The sequence below is a fragment of the Labrus mixtus genome, chromosome 4 (assembly GCF_963584025.1).
Source record: "Labrus mixtus chromosome 4, fLabMix1.1, whole genome shotgun sequence".
NCBI classification, from domain to species: Eukaryota; Metazoa; Chordata; class Actinopteri; order Labriformes; family Labridae; genus Labrus; species Labrus mixtus.
The window spans coordinates 1,172,731-1,199,075 of NC_083615.1; the positions used below are offsets into that span (position 1 = coordinate 1,172,731).

The 26,345-nt window shown below is 40.7% G+C and overlaps 1 protein-coding gene and 1 long non-coding RNA gene across 12 annotated transcripts in view; one reads left to right on the plus strand and one right to left on the minus strand.

Annotated features, from left to right (window-relative positions):
• The window catches only part of LOC132973511 (NACHT, LRR and PYD domains-containing protein 14-like), a 273,451-nt gene that overhangs the window by 77,310 nt on the left and 169,796 nt on the right, over nt 1-26,345 (minus strand). The gene's annotated exons all lie outside the window — the stretch shown is intronic.
• LOC132972310 (uncharacterized) lies at nt 17,973-19,176 on the plus strand. The gene is made up of 2 exons (XR_009672898.1): nt 17,973-18,322; nt 18,682-19,176. It is a non-coding gene; the product is annotated as an uncharacterized LOC132972310 (long non-coding RNA).

The following is a 26,345-nucleotide window of genomic DNA, read 5'->3' on the forward strand; positions in this document are numbered from 1 at the left end:
TGACAGAAGATCTAATAAATTCCGGAAAAATCCCTTCACATATGAACACCGCCAACATCTCTCTGCACTGGCTCCCTATACAGTCTAGAATAGAATTCAAGATCCTTCTTCTCACCTACAAAGCTCTAAATGGCCAGGCACCATCTTATCTTAAGGAGCTACTAGTGCCGTACTGTCCCTCGAGAACATTACGGTCCCGGAGTGCAGGCCTGCTAGTGGTACCTACAGTCTCTAAGTGTACTATGGGAGATAAAGCCTTCAGTTATCGGGCTCCTCTCCTCTGGAACCGCCTTCCAGCCGGGGTCCGGGAGGCAGACACAGTCTGTATTTTTAAGAACAGACTTAAAACTTTCCTTTTTGATAAATCTTATAGTTAGGGCTGGCGCTGGTGTAGACCAGCTCTTAGCTATGCTGCTATAGGCTTAGACTACCGGGGGAACTGGCACCCTGAGCTCCTCTCTCTCTCTCTCTCTCTCTCTGTGCATATACAGTACATCATATTACTGCATGTATCTATCTATAAATCTCAGTCACTAACCACCTACTTTCCTGGGAGCTCTTGAGCTCTCTTAGGCTCCTCAAGATCATCGGTTGACGGCTTGCCAGAACAAAACAAAATTGATTGATTGATTGATTGATCTCAGTAATATTGAAACCAGATAAAGATCCTACCCTCACCTCCAGTTACCGCCCAATATCCCTCATCAATACAGACATAAAAATAATTAGCAAAGCACTATCCACAAGAATCGAAATGGTCACTCCATCCATAATCCACATTGATCAAACAGGTTTTATTAAAGGTAGACACGCAAACAATAACACACGCAGACTATTCAACATAATTCACCAAGCAACACAAACCACAGAAGAAACAATAATAGCTTCTTTAGATGCCGAAAAAGCATTTAATCGTGTAAACTGGACATTTTTACTTGCCACACTTCATAAATTTGGATTGGGAAAGTCATTTATCACCTGGGTTAAAACACTATACAACTCACCAAGAGCAACAGTCACAGTCAACGGTCTAACGTCACTGAATCTACCTGTATCACTCATAGGAAAAATAGCAATCACCAAAATGACCATACTTCCCAAAATAAATTACCTTTTCTCTATGATCCCAGCATGTCCACCCCCCACATGGTTTAGTTCCTTAAACTCAACAATAACCAAATTTTACTGGAAAAACAAAAAACCTAGAATAAAATTGACCACACTTCAAACACCAAAAAATACCGGAGGACTAGATGCACCAAACTTTTATAACTACTTCCTGGCAAACCAGTTACAAATCATAACAAAATGGACACACCCCACAGAACAATCCCACCCATGGCTAGACATAGAACAGGAACAATGCAAAAACATACCCATATCAACCCTACCATTTATCAGCACTTCAATTAAACGTCATAACTCCTTCAAAAATCCTCTCATTGCTACAGCCCTAACAGCATGGTGGAAAGCCCACAAAATAATGAACACAACACCCACACCCTGTAAGAACACACCAATATGGAACAACCCAGACTTTCTTCAAAACAAAACACCACTGAATCTCACCACCTGGAAGGACAAAGGCATCACCCAGCTTCAACACATAATTCAAAACAAAACCTTCATCCCCTTCAAAGAAATAACTCAAAAGTACAATACAAACAATAAATCTCACTTCCAATATCTCCAAATCCAATCTATCATAACACATAAGTTCAACCTCAAACAAGACTACATCGAAAATTCAACACTAGCAGACACAATACCAAAACTCTCAACACCCACTAAAACTCTATCTAAACTATACAAACTCATAAACATTGACCATACAATATCTCTCCCCACAACAAAATGGGAAAAAGATTTATCAACAACAATAGACAATGACACCTGGAACATAATCTGCAACAATACCTTCTCAATGACAAATAAACCTAACCTCCAACTAATTCAGTATAAGATTAACCACAGAACTCATATCACTCTTAAGAAAAAACATCAAATGGGACTTTCTGATACAAATAACTGCTCAGTATGCCCCCCTAACACCCTGGATGACTACATGCATGCAATCTGGCACTGCCCTCCCATACAGCAATTCCTGGAATGGACTTATTTATTGATTTATTTCATGCATTTCTTTTTATTTTATTTATTTATTTTCTCTTTCCCCAATCCAGATGATTGTCTGTTTTTCTTGTCTGTTTGCCTTGTTTTATTCGTCTCCCCTGTCTCCTACATACTTTTGTTCATATCCCTCACTTGTCTTGTATTGTTCTTCATCACCTAATAAAAAAAATATAATTAAAAAAAGAATGCAGAGGCTGTGAATGTTCAGTTTTGTTTAAATAGGCAACAATATAGTTTAATCATGGTGTTTCCTGCTGTCATTCCAAACTTATTAACATGTGTGAGGAATAACGTGATCTGTGTGCCTTCTTTGATTGTGCCTATGTCTCCTCCTAACTTCAATAACAGCAGTCTGTTGTGTGTAACACTGGTCTCCTGGGTTAGCACGTTCTTTTCAAAGGTGTTAAATTCAGACACCGTCACAATCACCTCAGTTTTTCTCTGCTTGGTAAATCACAATGCGTGTACTAACTTAACTTATTTGCATTTTCTCCTTTCTAGGGCAGAAACGCCCCATATTGAATATTCATTAAGTCAAACGTACTAAATGGACAATGTGTGTTGTTTTGTTCATATGAAAGATTCAATCCTCACAGCGCACCGTTAGTAGATCAGTTAACACATTTTTAGCTGGCGGTATCAAGTTTGCACACGTTTTAAGACACACAAACCTTTAGTAAATCAGGCCCAATGAACGGGGATGGTTTTTTAATCGCGTCCAGTCGCACACAGTGATGGTGACTTCTGCACCCGCGGTAATGATGGCTCATGTGTCAACATGTTATACTGGTATATTAGATGCACCTTTGTATAAGACCCAGCCAACTTTTAAGACAAAAAAACAGGTATTAAAAGTGCATCTTACACTGGATTTTACGGTACTTCAGTAAAAAAAAAAAAGATCTCATTGTGTAGTCATGTTAAAAAAATAAAAAAAGACAAACAAAGAGTGGACACAACAGAAAAAATGATTCAAAGAAAACGATCACAGCAGATCTCACTAAACTTCAGGATCAGTTTAAAAGACTTCTTCCTGCAGAATCACAGAGAAGACGACGAGATACACAACCAAAGAGTCAAAACTGAAATCATATTATCTTATCTATAAACATATAATACATATATATAATCCTTAGTATGTTGTTATGAGTTCAGTGACTTTCTCTGTATGATCACTGTGTGCAGGTTGATGATTAAAAACAAGAAAATCAACACATTATGGTGTTCAGGACTCTTTTTTTAGCTTGACAGTTTGGTGATTAAAAAAAGTTCTCTTACTGTGGATCTGACGGGCCTGGTTCATTACTGAAGTTTGGAGGAAAACCTTTAGACTGGTCACTCTTCATAGAGAGACAGCTGGACAGAGGAGACTCTGATCTGTCCTCCTCTTTGCCCCCTCGATCACTCATCTTCTGATCTGAGGGTCCTGGTTCATTACTGAAGTTTGGAGGAAAACCTTTAGACTGGTCACTCTTCATAGAGAGACAGCTGGACAGAGGAGACTCTGATCTGTCCTCCTCTTTGCCCCCTCGATCACTCATCTTCTGATCTCCAGATTGATCAGAGGACAATAAAAGACGTTCATGCAGGTAAAACAACCTGAGGACAAAATAACAAACAGGTGAGATACAAGCAGGAAAAATGTGAAAGACAGAAATGGTGAAGTCTCCACATCTCATTACCTGATGTGATCCTTAAAGGTCCCATATTATGCTTTTTCTGGTTTTATATGCTCTTTAGTGTGTTTTCCAAGTGTCCTGTGCATGTTTAGGCACATCTATGTGCAAAAATTCAAAGTCCGCGGAAACGCGGCTTCTCCTACGTCCTCCTGTTAGCTGTAGCATTGGCCGCATGTAACGCTCGGTTCGAGCCCCCCTCAATAAAGTTTTGTCAGTGTGAGATCACTGATCTAAGCCCATTGGCTCGTTGTGGCCCTGCAGCTCATGTTGAAATTTCCGAGACGCGTGCCGAGCAACTGACCAATAACGACGGAGCGGATCGGCAGACCAATCAGAGCAGACTTGGCCCACGTGGGGTCTAACAGTGTGGGGTCAACAGAGTGCAGCTGACGGACTCAGAGCGGAGAAGGAGCAAGGAGGAGCAGTACATGAAAACAGACACTTTTTTCGGACTTTAGCTATTGTGAACGTACAAAAGTAGGTACATAGATTAAATATAAGAACCCCAAAAAGGGCAGAATATGGGCTCTTTAATTTGACCCATGTATAAAACACAACATATACTGCACATTACCCATATAGAGAAAAAGATATCAAAATATAAAAGCATGTAAGAACATCATGACGCCATGATGTTTCTGCTGTAAATGTCCAATGATGAAACGGTGAAACAGACAGTGGGTTATCTTAGAATTTATTGGGCCGAGGTCAGACAACAGCAACAGAACACAAATGGCTGACAAACTTTTCATGTTAACGGTCCTGTTATATTCTGTTAGCTGGTACAGCCTACAAATTATTTTACCATTTGGGAACACTTCTAAAAGGCTAGAGAGGTGACATTACCTTCACTTGAAACTGTCAAGATATCTACATTGAAGTCATTTAAACTCACAACATACACTCGGCTCCTCTCCAAAAATAGATCTGCTGCTATGAGAGTCTTACACAAACTGTTACATCCACACAGACCTAAACCAATGACCCTTAGATGGTCGACAGATTTAAAATGATATATCCACAAAATGATTAAAGTGAATGATTATGTGAAAATAAATACTAACAGGCACAACCCGTACAGCAGGCTTAGATTTAAACTGAACAGAGATTACAGTACCACGCTGACATCCAGCTGAAATACAAAACTAATGTAGTTCAGCTTCCTGGGCGCTAAAACGCCCTCGGTGTCAGCTGTTTTTAGTCACTGCACTCAAACGCTATCAGTCGAAAGACGTTCAACTTTGAGAACAGCGCCACGCTGATCAATGTCACTTCTCCCTCACCGACCAATCAAACTCAAGAAGGGGCGGGACTTCTGATATCAGATTTGTCAATAACAAAGCGATGGCGGAGGAGACGCTGGTCTGACTCGTCTTTTGGAGGGAACAGTTTGCAGGTGTAGAGCTGCTGCTGACATCAGGACATGACTCCTTTACATCGTCCTCATGTTTTCTTGGTGATATTTATTTGATTTAAATAAAATATGAAACACACGGAGCTAAAACACACCTTACGGACATTACAGAGGGAAGCAGAAGTTAACTTTTGTAATCTAGCAACAAGCTGGTGAGAAGCGCTCTGAAACAAAGGTTGTGAACACGATATAACATGCATTCTATTTCAAGCTCTTCACACTAAAAGTTCCTGGTTTAAATAGCATTGCTTTTATTGTGAAGCAGCTACATTAGAAAATGGGATATTTTTCAACAGAAGCAAATGACTGTAACTCAGACGTTTGAAATACAAACGCAGAGGAAAGGAACCTGACAGATTCAGTTAGAAGCTCCAACGTCCTGAGAAGAAAACACACAGTGACTTAAAAATATCTTTCTAAATGAAACTCAGTTTCCAACAGAAACCTTTATGACTGTGATGACTCTCCTCATAGAAGCTCATATTCTTTTAAAACAATATATCCATTATCTTACCTCTCAGTCGAGGTTTCATTATGTGTTTATTCTCTCATGCTGCAGTTTATGCTGCGACACAGACGCGTCTCCCCCTCCCCCTCTTTTGCTCCGCAGCGGTGAAAACGAAACTTAAAGTAAAGTCCGCAGAAACCTCTCCATATGATATTTCCACTGATATTTTTCCAAACCGACACGGCGTGAGCAACAGTTAACTTATCTGCATAGTGTGCACAGTTAAGTTTACATCTCGGATAGCGAAACCGTTTAACGAGCCGGAGAGACGTTAACAGTCAGAGTCAGACAGAGAGGAGCTCAGACAGACAGAGAGGGGAGATATAACCCCGGTGTTTCAAATGTTGCTGTCGGTGTTTTCTGCTCTCTCTCAGTTTTTAAAAGTTACTTATCAAGCTTCTCCACCCGAAACTCACCTATTGTGATAACTGAATTTATAGGGATTACACTAAACGACGTTACAAAGCAGCAGGCAGGTGAGAGTGAGTAACCATGGTGACTGTCTGTCTGTCAATCAACGATGTCCCGCCCCCTCTATGAATTAAACTCTTCTGTCAGTAAAACTTACTTTGATCATGTGTCACAGAATGAACACATTCTGTATTATGTTTGATTATATATAAACTAAACTAAAGTTAGTCCAATGATGTCATAAAAAACAACAAAGGCTGCAGAGCCTGTATGAAGCTCCAGGTGGAGGAACTCTGCAGGGCTAAAATAGAACAGAAACACAAGAACTCAAAGTCTACATGTTTTTAAATGCATGAAAATGTTCCTGATGAACATGAAAAGAGGACACATAACTAAATCATCATTTCAAAGTGGTGAGGAAAATCTTCAAATTGTGCATAAATATTGATCAAATCGAGTGAAAGACATTTCTGTTGCTAAAGATGTTCTGGGTGAGAGACCTCCAGACCTCCTACAAAGATGTTTTTCAAATAGATTAAACTTGTCTGCACAGTTTGTGTGCATTTAAAAACATTATACAGGGAAATAAGTTTGGTTGAACTGGTCAGTAACTTACAAATTAGTCTAAAGATCACTATGAAAAAAATGGTGATAAAATGGTGATCGGGATTTTTTCCCCCCAAAAAAATCATGATATGATATTTTTCCCATATCACCGACCTCTACTTTGAGGACATAGCCCAAAAATAATAAACTAAAACAAACTTTTTTCTGTTTCTGAGTGAGACAAACAGCATGTCAGTATTTTATTTAATAGTTGATCGTCTATTTCTTGAATACTATAAGCCTTGGTTATTATGTTACACGTCATTACATTGTGCTGCCAGTTAAAATAAAGTGGCAGGTAAGAAATGTAAGACTGGTACCCGCCAAGTACCAAATGCAGGTAGATTATCCGTTTGGCAAGTGAATTTCCAGTGGTGTAGTTGAGGGTATACGCAGGTCAGGTGTATAGGTATACCCACTTATTTTCCAGTCTGCATAGGGTATCCTCACTTCCCTCTGATTCACACCATTTATTGACTGACATCATTCAGCAGTATGCAGCAATTTTTGTTCCCAGGGTTGGTGAAGGGATGATCCTCCCTACTGCCTAAAAAGTGTAAGACTGGTAGATTTTTGAATCCAGCAGTCACAGGGGCACGTAGGTGAAAAAGTTCATCACCAACCGTGGTATAAAACAAAGTCCTTCATGCCTGTAGGGTTAAAACCTTCTCATAAAACAGACCTCATTCAGTCACAACATTTTACTAGGTTGCAGTATTTTGTTGTGACTGCTTGAAGAGGTGGAGAAAATATTTCCTATTAAATTTAAAACTGAGTCATTCTCTGGACTTCATTTAACGTGAGAGAAAACCATTAACGCTGACTTTGAGCTCAGACCGCAGGAGTCCTGACAAACAGGAAACAATACGAGAGAAAGTCAATAGTTAGGATTAAAGATCAGCCGAGGACAAAGTCCCAAAACATATCAGATAGCTTGGTGTGTGTGTGTGTGTGTGTGTGTGTGTGTGAGTATGGACATATATATGGATGTGTGTGTGTGTGTGTGTGTGTGTGTACACAAAATGTATTTTTCTTGCCACTCTCAAAGATGAGAAAAGAGGAAGTAGTCCACATTCACAGAGCTGATCCTGCACTGTATCTGATCAGTTTTAAAGTATTACTCAGCATGAACCTGCTTCATTAACTGATGAATCAGAGGTTTAAACAGTAAATAATAATGTTGAATTAAACTCACCCTGTCTCACACGTCTTTGTCCTTCTGCTCTGTCCACTCAAAATGGAGCCTAAGCTCTGACTCACAGAACACTTTCACTTTGGTTTCTTGGAAACCCGTATCAGCTCAGAGTTTCTCCTCCCCTTCTTGTTATTTCCTGGAACTGAAACAGTGATGACTTTTGTTAGTTCAGGTTTCTTGGTGATTGTCGCCCTCTGCTGGAATCAAAGTAAAAAGCATTAATCCAAGCTAACTAGGTTTAGCAAACTAAACAAAGTGAGCTGGGATCATCTTCAGCAATAGTTGTGGTTTTCAGACCGTTAAAGACTTAGTTAATAACAATCAATGTCCTTCTTTTACCTCTTTGAATCTCATAACTTAGACCCTATGCTGCTTTGTTTTTGGGTTTGATCCCTTTGTTACTATGGCAACAATAATGCTCACTAAATCCCAGTGACAGTTTGGTTTGTGTAGGGAACATCAGCCCCACATGTATAACCAGTGGCACATTTAGTCATTTGGGGGCCCTCTGCATCTGTTGGGCAAATGTGGTGTTTCTAAACGGATGGGTCGGGACCCAAAAGTGGGTCTCAGAGCCTTTTTCAGTTGGAACCGAATGTTATTCACAAGTAATTAACAAATTGGAAAAGGTTGGATACAATTATTATTTTTATATAAATTCTGTTAGTATAAAGCCCAGTGGTTCAGACCATTCACAACATGAATTCTGATTTTAAAAAGAACATAAGCAACATTAATAAAATGTCAAACATTATCAAAAGAAGAATAGAAGAAGTTAATCTAAGTGAATTAAACATTTATTTTGACAAACATAGTTTTATATTATTATCACATAAAGACTCAAATTCTACAGACACATTAAACCAAATGTTAACAAGTTTAGAACGACTAACAGATAAAAGTGAAACACATCCAGCAACAATCAGAGTTTTTAAACACACTTAAAATCTCAGAAGCACATTGTCGTCAATGACCGTGTTTAACGCACTATCGCTCTTATAGGACCAGCTCGCTGCCCTTTTCTTGTTAAAACCATTTAGCGGTTATGTGTAATGAATGAACAGGTCAAAAGTGCGCGGAAAGTCAGGCGGGTTAGTAGACCGACGGGAATGCAGTGATTTCACTCAGTCCGCCATCTTTACTGAAGACGCCGGTGTTTCGGTTTGAAGTGTGACCAAAAAGAGGCGTCTTTCATTCAGCGCTCTGTGTGGTTATCTTTGTTTAGTTTTATATTAAATATATATCCAATAAGTATATTTTATCTTCCGTGTCTGATATCTGTTAACAACCACACATGCATATATAATATTTACAGTCTATGGATACTACTCGAGCAGGACACCTCTTGTTTATGTTGATGAGTTCAAGAGCATCAGTCAGAGTCGTAATAAAAGTGCTTCTACAGAGTTTTAAGTAAAAGTACAAAAAGTGACAAAGATGAGACATTTGTCAGTTTGAGTCTGTTACAAAGGTGTTTCCTGGTTTGTTTATAGATTAATGAAGCACCATGACTCTTGTTACTTTATTTGTAAAGGAGGAATAGTGACCATTTACCACATTACTAAATAACAGTATCACCTTTTTAAATGCTTTCTACAGTCTGATGTTGTTTATTGGTGATTACAGTTGATTGATTAGTTAATATTATCAGGAAAATGGAGGAACTACAGCATGTTGGAGCTCTTCAGGCAGCTGGTCATGAGGTTACAGACTTTGGAGGAATAATGGAATTTTAAAAATTCATTACATGCATATATCTTTGAATAAATAAAAGATAGGAAGAAGATGAGGGTGTGTGAAGGAGATACAGCAGAAGTTCAAACTCCTGACTGAAATTCCTCTCTGACAAATAAAAGTATTCCAGTAAAGTCAAAGTAGGCCTATCTGTACTGAAGCTCCATGAAGGAGACTAATCAGACCTTTAAAGACTTTAACACTAACATGTGATCCATGTCACAGCTGTTTTATAGAAATATGATTATTATCTTTGCATGAACTTTCAGATTTCAACTCCATCACCGCCAACACCAGAACATTTGGAACAATCAGCAGAATCCAAACATTTGTACTCTTGTTTCAAATTATCCAATTTGTTTTTTATTGATCTTATCTGTAAGTTTTATTTCCCAACAGCAAGACTTAAATGTGCAGTAAACCTCTCGGGGGCTCAACGTTAAAACTGAGAAATATCCTGTTTAGTTGGTCAATCTATGTTATATTTACTTATATTTTGACACATTATAGACTAAATAATATCCTTACAACAGAAGACAGGTCTCAGTATGCTTGAATATAATCTATAAATAATATTAAACATTTTAATATTTCTTGAAGACGATTCAGAGCAGGACATGAACGTCCTCAGTGATTATTATTATGTCCCTGAACGCAGCAGTCAGAGCCACCTACATGTGAAAACGTTGAGTAGTAATAATACATTACAGTTCCTGTTTTCAGTCTGCTCACTTGTCTGAAAAATAAAACTGATGGCAGAGGAGGTTTGATTGGATTTGAATTGATGGTCTGTTTGATTCTCAGCTCATTTTAAAGCAACAGCGCCACCTGCTGGACAAACATTCAAAGCTTGATCCAAACAGCAGCCGAGCTCTTATCCAGCTGCTTCAAAGTGAGCAGCCTGATGACTCTGCTGGAGTCAGATTCACACGTAGCCCCGGCCGGGTCACACTCCTGTTCAGGTTTGATCTCTGAAGAGAGAGAAACTGGTCTGTAAGGCATTCAGATATAAACTACTGTAGGGTAGAGGTCACCGAGGGGCGGGCTGGAAGAAAGAAAGATCAGTTGTAGTCTGTCTGTTGATGTCTCAGTATTTTTGCTGTCTTTCTTTTCTTATTGTATTTTGTCGTTGCTGTCCTGACCTTGTCTGTTTGTTTTTTCTCTGCCTTATTTGTCATGTATATGTCACCAGTTTGTCACGCTATTGCACCTCATTAAATTAATGAATGAATAAAAAACATTCCTGAGATAATCCACTGCTGGTACGGAGGTGCTCTCTGCCTCCTGTGTGTGAAGAAAGAGTGTGTGTGTGTTTGAAGATACAAGTATATCCATCTCACATAGAACTGTGTTTGTCTTTGATTGAAATGCGGGCGGCAGTTGCGATAGAGGGTCGCCGGTCCCTGGCCTGGTAGCTGGAGAGGTGCCAGTCCACTTCCTGAGCACTGCCCTTGAGCAAGGCACTGAACCCCAAAACTGCTCTGGAGCGCTCACTGTGGTCCGCCCCCTCACTCTGAGACCTCTCCATTAATGCATGTCCACAGGATCCTGTTTGTTCATGTGTGTGTTCATGTTTATTAAACAGAGTGATTAATAAAGGATAAATTAAAAATGAAATATGAAACACACATTGTGAGTGTGTGTAGTTGTTAAACTGAAACCAGACATCACAGCCGTTTTTACATCTGCACTCCTGAAAACATGGAAATCATTTGAGGAGGACTGCTCCTCACTGCAGACGCAGCACTGAGGGAATGCTACTTTCAACATCAGGCTAGTTTTACAAAATGACCAAAACTGCCTTTAAGCGTGATATTGATTTGAGGTCATATCGCCCCGCCCTGCTAACCAGGCTACCGGAGCAGCAGCAGCACCCATGCTTCCTCTCCTGAACACAGACAGAAGAGAGGGAGTTGTTTTGATACAGCTGATCATTAAAATATCTAAAAGAAGTGATCATTCAGATTGGGAAATGTACCAACCTTCCCTGTTTGTGTGACTTTAAAATAAAACAGAGTCCTCTCAACCTCACACAGTCCATGTTTTCTTGAAGAATAATTCTCTCAGGTGTTCAGAGTTCAGGTGTGTAGCTCCAGACGCCGCTGCAGCTCAGGCCGTAGTTCTCCTCTCTCACACTGTCGGGCAGCTCAAACTGAGCCAGCGGCCTCAGGAGGCGTCGGATGGCGTGCTCCTCAAACTGAGCTCTTCCTGGATCTCCGATCAGGACTTTGGTGCCGTGGGTCTCCATGCAGCGGTTCAACCAGCTGTGCAGGCTGGTGGCGAGGGACTGGTCGTAGAACATGTCGCCCAGCAGGATCAGGTCGAAGGCGGCGGGCGGTGAACCGATGATGTTGTGGGTGAGACACACAGGAGGCTGCAGGCCGTTCAGCTCACTGTTCATGTGCGTCGCCACGGCTGCCACTGGAACACAAACAGGCGGGTTAACACGTCACAGGGTTAGGGTTCAAGGAATCATGGTGTTCATGTGTTTCTTTTAATCACAGCAGTCTATATACAGGGTTCACACTCTTTTCCAGGGATAATTTTCCAGGACTTTTCCAGGACATTTTCAGCGATGATCGAGCTGGTATGACAGTCCGTGATCGTGCCACGCCAATATTAAGTGTAGTCTTTAACAAGGTTAATCACACCCACTGTGAGCTACCGCTTCAACGGTTAAACATTTCATAACATGTTAAGGTCCATTTTTTACACTTAACAACGCAGTATTATATTTGAAGAGACAATGCTAGCAAACAAGAAACTTTCAATGGATTCTTGTTCCTCATGTCCCTGGCTGTACCCCTGAGAAGTTTCAGCAGATTTTACTGTAGACTTTTTTAAATAATTAAAGTTGAATTCTGGTCAAATTGCATAGAGACGCTGATATTTTAGAACATTTTAATTCAATTTTCTAAAAAAAATCTGTGAGAGGTGACAAGAAACTTTCAATGGATTCTTGTTCCTGGGGTCCCTGGCTATACAACAACTGAACAATTATTTGAACTTGTAACGGTCTGTCCAGCTTAGTTTTTGTTCCTGCATCTCCCGTTTCTGAGCGCACCTGAATGCATCTCTCATTGTCTGAGCACCCCTGAATGCAGCATGCTCACAGCGCATCCCCTGAGTAACTGCAGAGAGAGAGAGAGAGAGAGAGAGAGAGAGAGAGACATGCCCAGAAAAGTGTGAAGTAGATAAACTAAGCAGACTACTGTATTTTCTGATGTTCTTACAGACTTTTTATTATTCTGCATTTAAAGATATTTTGTCTGTTTTTCAGGTGGTTGATGCGACATATTTTACGATGCGCGCTCTCTGTCCACTGGTGGGAGTGTGCTCACCTGTGTGTGTGTGTGTGTGTGTGTGTGTGTGTGTGTGTGTGTGTGTGTGTGTGTGTGTGTGTGTGTGTGTGTGTGTGTGTCAGTAAGAGGCTGCATGAGGTGCAGCTGTTAGTGCTGCTCTGTAGGTTTTAGGTGGAGTTAGGGACAGTCTGTGCTTAAAGGGTTCAGCTGGTCATCCAGCAAAGACAATATTAGTTAATCATTTTTAGACTGGGACTTGGCAGAGCAGTAAAACTGAGCCAGTTGTCAGCTGCTGCTGCTGCCACCAACCTCCGAAGGTTTGTGGCCTACCTCTGCCCCCCCCCCCCCTCCTCCTCCTCCCTGTGGCTTTAGAGAAACCTCTAAATAAAAAGTCTTTGAAGATATTTAAAACCTGAGCAGTATTTCGTTATCGAACAACAGAAGGGCTGCAGCAGGTTCCAGGTCCTGCACCATTAAAAACAGCTGCAGAGACTCTTGGTACAGATGTATTTTAAAGATAAGAATTAGTTTGCTCTCACAAGTCGGAAGTGCAATTATTGGACGAGGTTGCAGGAGGTTGGTCGTAATCCTCCTGGGTTACTAAAGTGAGAGGATAACACACAATAAAATAAGAGGTCAGTTATGGAGACACAAAAGGAATAAAGATTCAGTAGTTAAAAACATATTCTCCCTTTCTCTGTCTCTGTAATCTCCATTTACACAGGGTCTTGAATTTCAGCATGAAAGCTCTTCTGGTTTCCGTTTGTAGTTCATTTAAAGTCCCCATGATACTGACAGCAGGCAGAACATTATCTGCACTGAGGACCACCTCCCACAGACGGGATTCTGACAATGATTTGTTTGTCTTAAGAACCAGATACATGCAGTAAAAAAGTCTGTTCTAGATAAAAACTAATTTACAGCCACAGATCTGCTCGACTCTGTCACAAAAGCTGATGATTGTTAGATTCCCTGCATTCCTGAAACGCATCACAAACGATCGACCCGGCCTCCATGGAGGACAGACCTGACAAAGCTTCACTTTTCATTTCTTACAGATCTGCACAAGGATGCAGCCTCTAGTGGACACTCGAGGAACGGCAGGATTTTACACCTCAGCATCGGCTTCATTTTTAAAGACCGGAGGTTTCTGCTTAGTTTGACAAAGGGCAGTCTGAAAGCAAACCGAACCAAATGAAAAATGCAGCAATGTTGCAGCTCAATGATAAATGGATTGAGCTTGTAAAGCGCTTTTCTGGTCTTCTGAAGACTCAAAGCGCTTTTTACACCGCAGGTCACAGCTACACATTCACACCCTGATGGTAGAGACTGCTGAGTAAAGAGACCATCAGAAATAACTAATCCCTTTCATAGACACACATACGCCACTGATGAAGCAGCGAGAGCAATTCAGGGTTCAGTGTCTTGCCCAAGGACACGTCGGAGATCTGGCTGCAGGAGCTCGGGATTGAACCCCCAAACCTTCCAGTTGAGAGACGACCGACTCTACCAACCGAGCCACAGCCGCCCCTGAATCGCCCAAAATTTCATACGTTAAAATGAAATAATGTTGAGCTCCATCACAGCTTTTTGACTTCTTGCGTCAACCATCTGAGACCTCAGCCAACCACACGAGAAAAAAACCTTCCACCCGTTCACGACATACAGCGAATGTTTTAATGTTCCTATCAAAATAAGAGCCTGAAAATGTGTCCATGCTGTTATGTCATGATGTGAGTAAATAACACAGTAGAGTAAGAGATGAATGAATGCTTACCAGGGTCGATGTCGTTAGCCACTACATGAGCGGCACCGCACAGAATGGCGGCGATGGCGGAGGCTCCGCAGCCGCTGCCCAGATCCAGAACGGTCTGACCCCGACACACTACGGGGTGGTCCAGGAGAAACCTGAACACAGAGACAGAAACAAACAAAACAGCTGTTTAGGTTTGTGAAACCAACGAGACGCCAGAGTCACTTCCTGCTCCGTCCCACATGCAGGACAGGGCCCACAGGTCGGAATCAAACCTACGGTCTCTGCACATTGTGGCCCTCGAGCTAACCACTAGGCCATCGCCACCCCTTTATCTTAATGTCTTTGTTGCATAATTTCAACGTATTGAAGCGACTGCTCAAACTAATCTTTAAATGACAGTGAGCCTTTGTCTCAGGTGTCTGATGTGTTAGAAGTCCTTCACTAAAAGGTGGCTAAGGTCCTGGACCTCCTGACAACACTAAAGATCTGCACTGAGCAGCCGCTGAAGTCCTGAAGTCAAACACTGGAGCTCAGAGAGTTTAGTGAGAACAATAGAGAAGACGAGGGAACCAGATGAAGAATTGACTCAGGACTTTTGCTTTTATATCGTTATTAAGACGTCTCCTACTGAGCCAAGACACATGCACATTTAAAAAAAAAAAAAATCAACCTGTAGTTGGTCCAAACTTCATGGTGTCACGTCCAACATGTCTTTATGACTTCATTCTCGGTTTGGGAGGCGTGGTCTCATTGGACAAATCATCATTATCATCTTATTTCATTAAAACTTCATTAAAGATAGAGTCGGTATCTTTTCAAAATAAAATACAGACTTCTCCTAAAGCTGCTCCATTGTCCCTTCTGGGCCTCCGTACATGTGTGGTGGTGACTGTGTCTGCAGAGACTCTGTCCTCTCACTGGATTTTACTGTTCTGCTTTGTTCTGGTTGACTCAGGATGTTTCTGGGTGGAGCTGGTGTGTTTTGTAGTGTCTCATCTGTATGCATGTACCTTATATTCTCTAATAATCAACATTTATGTCAAGTAGTCATGCTGCATAATCATATGTATCTCAGTAAACTGTATCTTAATAAACTGAAGCTGCACCTCAGGGTAAAAATGCATTTAGCAGAGCACACAGGAAGGAGCCCTCAGGGGAGGGTGAAAGAAAGTTCAGTACAGCAATACAGAAAGGTGAATCCTTAAAGTTACCAATAAAGATTAAGTTGAACAGATCAGATGGTGAAAAGAGGGCGTGAAGAAGCTTGTCCCCACGCCCCTGCAAAGCCATACATACTGTAATCTTTGTCTGTTTTAGTCTCTTCAGTTGAAGGGCTCACTGCTTTATGACTCCATGAATACAGCTTCCTGTGCTCATGTTCTTTGGCCTCCAGGTCCGGTCTCTGAAGAGGACTTTGCAAACTTTAAGGACTACAATTACACCATGAAGAAAACAGAAAACAGATTTAGAACTTCAAAATGTTGCGGCTTCATTGGGTTCGGATGTAGGTTTAATCTGGGTCCAAATTTGATACAAAAAGTCACTACAGTTTCCTCCAGACAATGACAGCGCACAGGTGAGTGGAGGAGTGGATACAATTCAGTGATTGGACGAGATTCAAACCGGCGAATGTGACGGAGGTGGACGTAGCAGCAAAGAAGAGAAAATATAATCAGAGTGAGGAGAAACACCACAATCATTGTTCATTTTAACTGCATTAAAGTTCATATTTTAACACCATATTTATCGACTTTAAAGGTCACATATTCTGCTAAACCCACTCCCCCATGTTCCTCTAAGTCTAACATGTGTCTCTAGTCCGTCTACAAACCCCCCAATGATGAGAAAAGTCCATCCTCTCCGTCTTCTGCCTGCTCCACTTTTCAGAAAATGTGTGCTGAAACAGGCCGTTTGGAGATGTTCCCTTCATGACATCACAAAGGGCAGTAGCCCCTCCCCCAGGTGGGTGACACTCCCACAGCTAGGTGTTTGTTCTGCCCTCTGAGGCCGCGGTCACACCGAGACGCGCCGCTACAAATTACAAATTAGCAGCTATTTATCACCTGCTTCTCTGGGAATAGCAGAATATAATTACTCGGTGATGTTGGGATAATTCTCCATACGTTTTGTGGTGAATTGTGATTTAATTTTAAATAAATTATTTGCTAATTGTCACCTACTTCCCATGAAATTCAGGGGTAATTTCAATGAAATCAAAAAAAAGTTTGTCTAATTATCACCTAATTATGACGAAATTTGCGGACCTGTAAAGTGTTACCTAGATTTTTGTACAATTCAAAGTGTACATATAATTTTCCAGTAACTTTGACATTTCTCGTTTGAATGATTTACAACGGGGATGTAAAGCAGCTCTGCACCAACAGCTGTTAGTGAGGTCACTACTAAAGAGGTTAAAGGTGAATGAAACAGGTATATTAGAGATCTCACCGTGACAGCGCCTGTCCTCCGGGCCAGTAGATCGCCCAGTACGGGTCCTCGTAGGGCCACAGTTCGGGTCTCTCCGTCCAGAATCTGCAGCTGGGAGTGAACAGCCTCAGTCTGAGCTCCGGGGTGAGGCTCTGCTCTCCGACCACCTCCGTGTTTTCAACGATAAATCTGCGGCTGTGAGACACACACCTCCGTCTGAATGCTGTGAACGACCCTTTAACACACCTGGTCCATGTAGAGGACTTAAAGAGTCCAAACATGACCGTGAGCATGCTAACCAGTTAGCCACGGAGCTACTCGTCAGAGCCCTTCTTATGTCTCTGTCACCTTCTGTCGTTTTTTAACATCATAAAACCCAATAAGAAATGAAAACACACAACTTTCTTCTTCGTTGAAATTCCCCTGAGGAGATGTTTCTACACGAGCGCAAAATAGAGTCGGACCTCCTAAAAACGGGACACACAATAAAGGTTCCGCTCCTTCTTCTTTGGATTTTATTGGCAGCTGGCATCCAAAAAGTTGCATTACTGCCATCTGCTGGATTTAATTATTACTCACATTCCTAAATCCTCCTCAATAAACCTGTTCTCAAGAGAGATTTAAACAAGCAACTTCAGCCTCTCCCTCTCTCCCCACACTCCAAAATACTTTTGAAATCTCTTCTTACGAGTCCCTCTCTCTCTCCATTTCTGACATCATGTTCTGTCTATGTGCTACATACTTTCTACATTTAATAACTACATGTTCAACTGTTTCTGTACCTCACAAAGACCAGATGTTTTCCAGTGATATGTAGAGTACTATTTAAATGACTGTGACTGATTCTTAACCTGGTCTTTACGTCCTCCTCTCTTCTGTTGCTCCCTCTGTATTTGACTTTATCTATTTCCCTCTGAATTGAGTATAAATGTCTTCCCTTTGTCTGATTGTTCTAATATTGTTGCCATTCCTGTTTAATTTTACTCCATGTGACTCGTTTCCCCTCTGACTTAGATCATTTGATGTTAATATCAATCCTCTCTTTCTTTACAGCTTCCTTTGCCAACCTGTCCACCTTTTCATTTCCTGCTATACCTGAATGTGCTGGAACCCACATGAACATCACATCTGTCCCCTGTTTAACCACCTGGGAATGTGTAAATATGATTTCATATAATAAATCTTGATGACTGTGAGATGATCCTGATTGAATACTGTATAAAGCGCCGACTGAATCACTGCATATCAGCACTTTCCTTCCTTTCATTTGCTCAACACATTCTAATGCAACTAAAATGGCGTACAACTCTACTGTGTAAACGTTCAGGAAATCTGACGTTCTCTTCACTACTTCAACATTGAATTTTGGGATAAACGCAGCTGATCCTGTTGCATTTGTCATCAGGTCTTTACATCCATCTGTGAATACTTGTACATGATCTCCATATCTCTGTTCTATGTGTTCATAGAATTCAATAACTAAATCAACATTTCTTTTTCTTTCCTTTATCTTTAGTAACTCCAAGTCTACTTCAGCTGTCTCAAGCATCCACATTGGAACTGGTGGCCATAAAACAGTTGGACTGATATCTTTGTCATACACTCCCATATCTCTCGCCACTCTATCCCCTATCCATCCAAAACTGGACTTGATTGTTCTCTCTTTTTCCCAGCAATCCTTTCACACTGATTTTGTTGGGTGACTATCTCCATGTCCTCTCAAGTTCAGCCAATAATTTGCTAATAGCTGTTTCCTCCTTAAACATAGTGGCATCTCTCCTACTTCTACCTGAAGTGCACATATTGGAGATGATTTCACTGCCCCAATACATATCCTAAGAGCCTGTGCCTGAATCATTTCTAACTGTGTTGTCTTTGCTGCAGATCCATATACCACACTCCCATACTCAATCCTAGTTCTAATTAACACCACATATATATATTTTAAGGCAGCAACATCAGCTCCCCAATCCATTCCTACAAGACATCTCATTACATTTATTACTTTTTTGCATTTATCAACAATATTCCTTATGTGTTCCTTCCATGTCAACCGGACATCAAAAAATACCCCTAAAAAACTAAATGAGTCAACTCGTTCTACCTTATTTCCATACAATGTCAACCCAATATTCTCCCCAATTTTCTTTCGAGAAAAGAACATGATCTTTGTTTTTTCCACAGAAAATTCAAATCCCCACTTTAATCCCCACTTCTCAACTAAACTGATCCCTTTCTGAATTTTATTTACAATAAATTGTATATTCTTCCCTTTTTTCCACAATGCTCCATCATCCGCAAACAATGATCTTCCTATATCTGTTGGGATATTATCAAATATATCATTTATCATAAAAATACAATCGGACTTATCACACTTCCCTGTGGTGTTCCATTCTCTACAACATACTTTTTAGATATTTCATCACCTATTTTTACTTGACTCGATCTCTTGTTCAGAAAATCAAGGTTCCGCTCACAAAGGTTCCCATTATTTATGTCACATACGAATCAATAATACTTTTCTGATACATGAATGTGTATCAAAAACAGTAGATGTAAATAACGTATCTATATATTACCTTTTATATCTTTAAATTTATTTTTAAACTGTTGTCTTTCAAGCTGCTGTAACATAATTATTTTTTAGTAATTTTCCCCAATAGGGGGTCGATGGAGATGAGCTTATCTCTTAAAATGTAATAAAAACAGAACTCAGGTTCTTCTTCTACTGATTCATTTAAATGTCTCTCTCTATCAGGAATCTCTTTTCTTCTTTTCAGCTGCTCTAACAAAAAGACAATAAAATCATAATCAGTGATATTTTGTGTACCACCCCATCACCGCCCGGGTCTCACAGATGGGAGACACGTGGGTATACTAATTAATAAAGAAATGTATTAATAAGGAAAATAATCAAACCTTGTAGATTTGAAGAATCTTTAAAGTCAGCTGTGTAAGGTGAGGGTCTGTATGGCTGTTGTGTTGAAGACAAATAATCCAAAAGGCCAAGCTGTGTGGTCATCAGAGTCTCTCTGAAAGTCTAAACCCCTCTATTTCAGCCCTGCTCAGAACAGGCTGTTTCTGTGTCTGTACCTTTAAATATGTAAATGAGTTGTGTCTGACCACGCCCCCTCTCTGGAAGGGCTTGGGTGTACTCAGTCTTTCTCGCTACATGTCCTATTGTTTACGGTGAGAAGGCAGACTCAGAGGGCAGAACAAACACCTAGCTGTGGGAGTGTCACCCACCTGGGGGAGGGGCTACTGCCCTTTGTGATGTCATGAAGGGAAAATCTCCAAACGGCCTGTTTGAGCACACGTTTTCTGAAAAGTGGAGCAGGTAAAAGACGGAGAGGATGGACTTTTCTCATCGTTGGGGGGTTTGTAGACAGACTAGAGGAACATGGTGAAGTGGATTTTAAATACGTGACCTTTAAATTTGACCTGATTTGGATGTTTGGTTTAATTTAGCAACTAAACAAGAACACGTTTCCATCTGTGTCTATCTGTCTGTCTTGAATGCAAACTTTTTCTTCCCTGAAAGAAATCCATGCACATCAACCTGTGCAGATGTCTCCTCAGTCCTCTGCATGGAGGCTTTGTGTCTCCTGAACCCAGACAACACGTTCTCTGAAGAGGAGGCAGAGTGTGACGATTCGGGGGAAGCCTTAGCACTAACCTGAGCAGAGGTCAATGAGGCCGTTAGAATGCTCCTCACTGGCAAGGCGCCCAGGGGCCTCATTTATCAACAGTGAGTAGAAAGTGTTCTAAATTCTGTCTTACAAATGACATTTAGAATGTGCTAAAGTACAGAAAAAATCTGTATTTATCAACCATGCTGACAGCGATCGTACTCACATCGGTAGGTAATCAGTGTTGATAAATCCCATGTTCTTAACCTGCAGGCTCGCACACGTTCAGGGACATTTACATTCAGAAACGCCTCCAATGAACCATTTATGGTAACAACACACCTCTTTAAAAACCACCTGAATATATTTACCTCGCTGGAATAATGACTACGAGAGCAAAGAAAAGGAGCTTCATAACAACAGGAATGGAAGTGGAAGAGGTTGAATAAAAAAGGGAAATAAATAAATAAATAGATAAATAAATAAAGAGATAAAATAAGGTTAGTAACTCTCGCGCTAAGTGACCCAGATAAATGATTAGTCTTTTCACTTCGTCGAAGTTACTAACAAAAGAACAAATGCTGCATGAGAGAAGGTGACAGGTCAGAGGAGAAAACACCAAGATGAAGTTTGATAATAAGTTCAGTGCAAAAAATAACAACGCATCACGGCACAAAAGCCAGAAGTATCTGCTCCACAATTTCACCCTTGAACATTTACAGCGTGGTCGGGGGCACAGCTCTCTCTGGGGGATTAATCAAACAGTGACGCTCTCCCAACAGAACAAGCTGGACCAAACGGATCAGTGTGCTCTTTTGAACTTACTGCGGAGCGCACGCTTCACCAAATCATCTAATAATGCAAAACCAGCCATGATGTAACATTTCAAAGTAACGCCTGTCACAGACGACTTTTTAAGGTTTTCAGACCAATTATGCAACGGGTCTGTTTCAAACCGCACAAAATCACTTATATTGTGTTTTGAATTAAAAAAAACTGGGAACATGCATCTAGGTTGAGATGGATTCTGGCGTGCTGTGACACTCGTGGTGCTTTTTATTTGTAGTTTCAATGTTCTACCTCTAGATTCTGTGTGTAAGCATGCTCAGAGCTGTGCTTATATTTACACACATTTCTAAGTAAAAGAACAAGTTGATAAATTCCACTCTTTGCGTGGGAATGTTCTTACACTCATTACTCACAGATCCGTGCTCACACACTGTTGATAGATGAGCACCCTGATTCTGTGCTTCAAACGTGCGTACACACGGTTTAAACACATTTCTGTTAGTGAATGAGGCCCATTATCTTTTGTTTCTCTGTAATCACGTTCAACTGGATGTCTCATTATAGAGAGCGTAATGCTGCAGCTCCCCCTGGTGGTGAACCTGTGTCAGTGCTATGTGAGTCCTTAAGACGTGATCATGTGAAAGCAAAGGAAATAAATCATTTTACAATCTTTAAAAATCAGATATATTTATACAATTTACTATATTTATTTAATACCACATTCTACTCTAATTCTGTGTAGAAGCAGCATGTTTGTGTGGACAATATCACACTGTGGAGCTGAATGAAATGTGAGTCTGTCTCAGAACACTTTCACTAACAGAGACCGCACCTTTACTGATTGAAATAAAGAGTAGAGAGTTAGGTGAGGGGGGAGAAGGACAAATGTGTGGATCTTTGTGGAAAACAAAGTTTTATTTCAAATACAAGCGGAGAAGAAAATGACAGAGAGCAGACAGAGAAATAATGTCTTCAGATCGATCAGTCTGGGAGAAAACTGTGGAAACACTGACACCTGCTGGCAGAAAGCAGTGATAGCAGCAACAGAACCTAAACATGAATTATTATTCAAATAAAACCCTCCACAGATTGAATTAATTTCTATTTAAAATCCTGAGATAATAAAAACAGAAGGTTCAAACATCAAAGTGTAATAAACATCAGAAGTTAAAAATAAAGATAGTTTGATAACGTGTCCGTTGTTACCCTGACATGATGAATGAATATCAATGATTGAGTCTGCATGTTATTCAGCTCTTTTTATATCATCTCATATTACATCAAATATTCAGGTGCTGACTCTGCACCTGGATCCAGACATCCTGTTTGTAGTTCTTTTAAAAACTCAGTGAAGCCTCCTCTTTGTTTTGATCCAACAAAGAGACGACTGATTTATTATCAGACGACCAACGACTCGTGGTTAAAAGCACAACTTCACACTTTAACTTGTACAGGTGGAATCAACTTCTACTGTTATCTGTGAATATGAGTCAATGAATAACCTGCACCACTACACATGTCCACAGGGTGGCGCTGCAACAGAAACATTTATATACAAATCAAAGAGTTCATCTTCGGTCGTTGAGTCATGAAGCAGTTTAAATTCAGAATATGAGAATAGAAAAATGTCCGAGGTCATGGTCCTGTGTGTGACGGTGGAGCTGATCTCAGAGCAGCTCAGACTGCAGCACTGAGAGTCATCTGCGCTGTGATTGGTCCGTCAGTCTCCCAGTAACACGGCCCAGTTAAAGACTCACCAACACACCAGCTGCTACTTCCAGCTCTGTGATCGACAGGATCCTCTCTTTAAAGACTCACCAGCAGCTGTTGCTATAAAAAGAGATAAATGAGAGATTAGACTCTGAGAGAGACTTCATGATTATTCTGATCATATAATATCATCGTTATCATGATTATTCTGATTATCAGTGATACAGAACATCCAGTATGAAGAGCAGCAGGGACTTCAGTCCTGCTCAGAAGTCAAGTGGGCGTGTAAAGTAGCACGCCACCTTTCAGCTCTCGTGGTCACTCGTGTTGGTGACTTGAAGCTTAAAGGGACACAGAGTCCTTGAAGGCATCATCATGTCAGAGACAGTTGAGTGATGTGTTTACTGAGAGTCCTTGAAGGCATCATCATGTCACAGACAGTTGAGTGACGTGTTTACCGAGAGTCCTTGAAGGCATCATCATGTCAGAGACAGTTGAGTGATGTGTTTACCGAGAGTCCTTGAAGGCATCATCATGTCAGAGACAGTTGAGTGATGTGTTTACTGAGAGTCCTTGAAGGCATCATCATGTCACAGACAGTTGAGTGATGTGTTTACCGAGAGTCCTTGAAGGCATCATCATGTCAGAGACAGTTGAGTGATGTGTTTACTGAGAGTCCTTGAAGGCATCATCATCATGTCACAGACAGTTGAGTGATGTGTTTACCGAGAGTCCTTGAAGGCATCATCATCATGTCAGAGACAGTTGAGTGATGTGTTTACTGAGAGTCCTTGAAGGCATCATCATCATGTCACAGACAGTTGAGTGATGTGTTTACTGAGAGTCCTTGAAGGCATCATCATCATGTCACAGACAGTTGAGTGATGTGTTTACCGAGAGTCCTTGAAGGCATCATCATCATGTCACAGACAGTTGAGTGATGTGTTTACTGAGAGTCCTTGAAGGCATCATCATCATGTCACAGACAGTTAAGTGATGTGTTTACTGAGAGTCCTTGAAGGCATCATCATCATGTCACAGACAGTTGAGTGATGTGTTTACTGAGAGTCCTTGAAGGCATCATCATCATGTCAGAGACAGTTGAGTGATGTGTTTACTGTTGATTCATGTAAACTGTGTTTAAATCTAGCAGCAGCAGTTTCTGATTTTCTCGGCCTTTTGGGACAGAAATAACAGCAGACATTAAACACACTTTAGAGAGTTATTTCCACCTGGATGAACTGCAGTGTCTCACAGGTGTGCTGTGTGTAATCTGTCCCTGTGTGTGTTACGAGCCTTGTGGAAGAACAATGTGAACCTGTCTGTGTCTGTGCATCTCACCATCTTACTAATGGAGCCTTTAAATAGCATGGAAATACTGCACCATGACTTTAGAGCAGGTTTTTGTTGGTCCATGGTGCAGCTGCTTTCTGCCCCCTGAGACAGCAACGCCCCACCAACACACCTGAGCACAGGTCATGTTAAGACCTAAACACACTCAGGGGAAAGAGGAAGTGCTGATTCAACGTTTACTGATGTAAAGGTTCAAGTGATTTATCTCAAGTGTCCTCACAGGGAAATGAAAAAGTGTCCCTCTGAAGAACATTTCTTTGTTTGGTGCAAAGTTAACAGAACTTCAGGTCATTTTTCAGAGATCATTAAACTGAATTTATTCTGACTTCAAATAACAGAAAAATAACAAACATTAACTTTGCTCTAATCAGTTTGATGAAGAATGTCTAACTGCTCTGAATCTGAATGGCTACTCCTCATGTCTCTTATTTTTCGTCGCTTGAACCGGAAGTCGTTCTGTGCCGCCATGTTGATGGACGTCTCAGGTCTCTTATTTTCAGCACAGAGGATCGAGGAAACTTGAGACCAGCCTTCCAGGAAGTCTTTTTACGGACAGACACGCCCCCTTATCAAATATCACTAATTGACTGGATCAGACTTCAGTGAAACTTCTCAACATTAGCAGAGTTTAATAAGGGAGAAAAGACGGACATTAAAAAGACGCTAAACAGACACAGCAGACATTTAAGTGTCTGTAAACATCTGTCAGTTTGTAAAGAGTCGGTCTGTGATGAGCTGGAATTAAAAAAGTGTTTGACATGAAGATTAACAACCAACCTATCTGTTTGAAACCTGAAGTAAATTTGGACTTCACACCAACTTTATACGCTGGTTGAAAGCTATGAACAAGCAGCCTAATGCCAGAGTTAGAGTTAATGGAGTAATGTAAATGTATTTTTAAGATCTCAAAAGTTATCAGACGAGGGGATCCATTGTGACTATTGATGTTCGTACTATCTATTGAACCGCTGGCTGAATATATTAAGGTAGAACAAAAAATAAAAGGCATATCTATAGCAGGAGAAAATCACAAATTGGCGATGTATGCTGATGATATCTGAATTTATTTCTATAAGCCTGAACAGTCAGGTGAAGTACTAATGAAGGTAATTAAAGAGTCATTTCAGGGTACACATTAAATATAAATAAGTCTGAGGGAATGCTAATGGGCTGTACAATCGGGGATGAAATCAAACAGAAATATGCATTTCATTGGGATGTCGAGAGGATAAATTACTTTTTTTTCCCCAATTAAGATGTTAGAAATGAGAGAGAGATTAATGAGCATTATTGTAATGCTGATGTTCTGAGTTTTAACTCGACTTCCACATAAATTAGGAGAACGTGCACGAGCCTGCTGGTTAAGAACATCGGTAGGTAATCAGTGTTGATAAATCCCATGTTCTTAACCTTCAGGCTCGCACACGTTCAGGGACATTTACATTCAGAAACGCCTCCAATGAACCATTTATGGTAACAACACACCTCTTTAAAAACCACCTGAATATATTTACCTTGCTGGAATAATGACTACGAGAGCAAAGAAAAGGAGCTTCATAACAACAGGAATGGAAGTGGAAGAGGTTGAATACAAAAGGGAAATAAATAAATAAAGAGATAAAATAAGGTTAGTAACTCTCGTGCTAAGTAACCCAGATAAATGATTAGTCTTTTCACTTAGTCGAAGTGACGCTCT